This window comes from Lynx rufus, unplaced genomic scaffold, assembly GCF_022079265.1.
Source record: "Lynx rufus isolate CCGP_SWC_20201006 ecotype Redwood Valley unplaced genomic scaffold, mLynRuf1.p SCAF_6, whole genome shotgun sequence".
Taxonomy (NCBI): domain Eukaryota; kingdom Metazoa; phylum Chordata; class Mammalia; order Carnivora; family Felidae; genus Lynx; species Lynx rufus.
The window spans coordinates 38,752,970-38,755,487 of NW_025814878.1; positions in this window are offsets into that span (position 1 = coordinate 38,752,970).

The following is a 2,518-nucleotide window of genomic DNA, read 5'->3' on the forward strand; positions in this document are numbered from 1 at the left end:
AGTATGGAGGTTCCTCAAAAAATTAAAAAGATAATTACCCTATGATCCAATAATTTTACTACTGGGTATTTATCCAAAGAACACAAAACACTAATTGAAAAAGATATACGCACCTCTATGTTTACTGCAGTATTATTTATAATAGCTAAATTATGGCAGTAGCCCAAATGTCCATCAATTGATGAATGGATAAAGAAGATGTAGTATATATACAATGGAATATTATTCAACCATAAAAAAAGAATGAAATCTTGGCAATTGCAACAACATGGATGGATCTAAAGGGTATAATGCTAAGTGAAATAAGTCAGTCAGAGAAAGACAAATACCATATGGTTTCACTTTTATGTGAAATTAAAAAAAAATTAATGCTTGTTTTTTGAGAGAGAGAGAGAGACCAAGACAGAGACAGAGCATGAGCAGGGGAGGCGCAGAGAGAGAGGGAGACACAGATTCTGAAGCAGATTCCAGGCTCTGAGCTGTCAGTACAGAGTCTGACATGGGGCTCAAACTCACAAACCACAAGATCATGACCTGAGTGGAAGTTGGACACTTAACTGACGGAGCCACCCAAGTGCCCTGACTCATATGTGAAATTTAAGAAACAAAACAAATGAACAAATGAAAATAAAAAGAAACAAACCAAAAAACAGATTCTTAACTATAGAGAATAAACTGAGGGTTACCAGAGGGGAGGTGCGAGTGAGGTTGGATGAAATAGGTGAAGGAGATTAAGAGTCACTCATCCTGATGAGCACTGAGTAATGTATAGAATTCTGGAAACACTATATTGTACATATAAAACTAATATAACACTGCATGTTAACTATAATGGAATTTAAAAAAATAAAAAGGTGGGAGGGATAAGTTGGCAAGGATGTTGAGAGACTGGAACCCTTTGGCACTGCTGGTAGGAATGTAAAATGATACAGCCATTGTAGAAAATAGTTTGGCTGTTCCTCAAAAAAATTAAAGAGAATTACCATATAATTCAGCTTTTCCACATGTAGATATACATTCAAAGGCAAAATTTTGAATAGGAACTCGAACAGATACCTGCACACCCATGGCCATAGCAGCATTATTCACAATAGCCACAAGGTAGAAACAATCCAAATGTCCATCAATGGATGAACAGATAACTAAAATTAAAAACCCAATCTTTCCCTTCTGTTGTAGGGAAATACTTCAATTCAGTCTATCTCCTCATACAAAACATTCACTTCTGACACTTCTGGCCAACAAATGTGTGTGTTTTCTTCCCCTCCCCACCCTTCCCCAGCCAACAACAAGTAAATCTCTGCCATCAGCTGAGTGTCCTTCAATTTAACCAAATTCTGATACTATCTACTCAGAGACATCATTGGCTTCCACAACTTCAGAGTTTAGTCCCACAGGCCATTCCTCTCACTCACTCCCTACACATATGCACACTTCAGAAGCCAGGGACAGGTCCAGGTTGTCACCTGTGCCTCTGACCAACTAGCTATACATTGGAGGCTCTAATGATCCTGGGTTTGGTCAATTTGCTTGAGTGGCTCACTGAACTCCAGGAAACATGTCTACCAGATTATTAAAGGATAGGATAAAAAAAAGCCAGAGGAAGAGATGCATAGGACAAGGTCTTAGATGTTCCTAAATGCAAGAGCTTTTGTCCCTATAGGGCTGGGGTGTATTATCCTCCTAGTATAGACATGTTCACCAACCTGGAAGCTGTCTAAACCCTATACTTTTGGGATTTTAAGAAGGCTTTCTCACATAGGCATAACCAATTATTAATGTCATTTCAAGCCCCTCTCATCTCTCTGGAGGATGGAGGGTAAGGCTGAAAATTCCAAGCCTCTAATCATGGCTTGGTCTTTCTGGTGACCAGTCCTCTATCCAGGAGCCCACCTAAAGGTACCTTAGTAGAACAAAAGGTGGTGCTCTTATCACTGAGGAACTTAAAAGAGTTTTAGGAGCCCTGTGTCACAGATGAGGTCAAAGACCAAATATTAAAACAAGATTGCTCATAGTGTTCTTATAATTTAGGAAATTACAAGAGTTTAGGAGCTTTGCACCCAGGAATCTGGGGAAGAGACCAATATATATTTTTTCTATTATCGTACAATAACAGAATGTGCTACATACATATAATGGAATATTATTCAGCCTTAAAAAGGAGTGAAAATCTGACATGTGCTACAACACAGATGAACCCTGAAAAAAATGCTTGGTGAAATAAGCCAGGCAAAAGAAGAAATATTGTTATGATTCCACTTATGTGAGGAAGCTAGAATAGATAAATTCACGACAGAAAAAAAGATCAGAATTTGCCAGAAATGAAGAGAAGGAAGTAAAAGAGAGTTATTGTCTAATGGGTATAGAATTTGAGATGATAAAAAATTCCAAAGATAGCAGTGATGGTTGCATAACATTGTGAATATACTTAATGCCACAAACTGTATACTTAAACTCATTAAAATGATAAATTTCATGTTATACAGATTTTATCACAATTTTTTTTTTTTTTAAATTT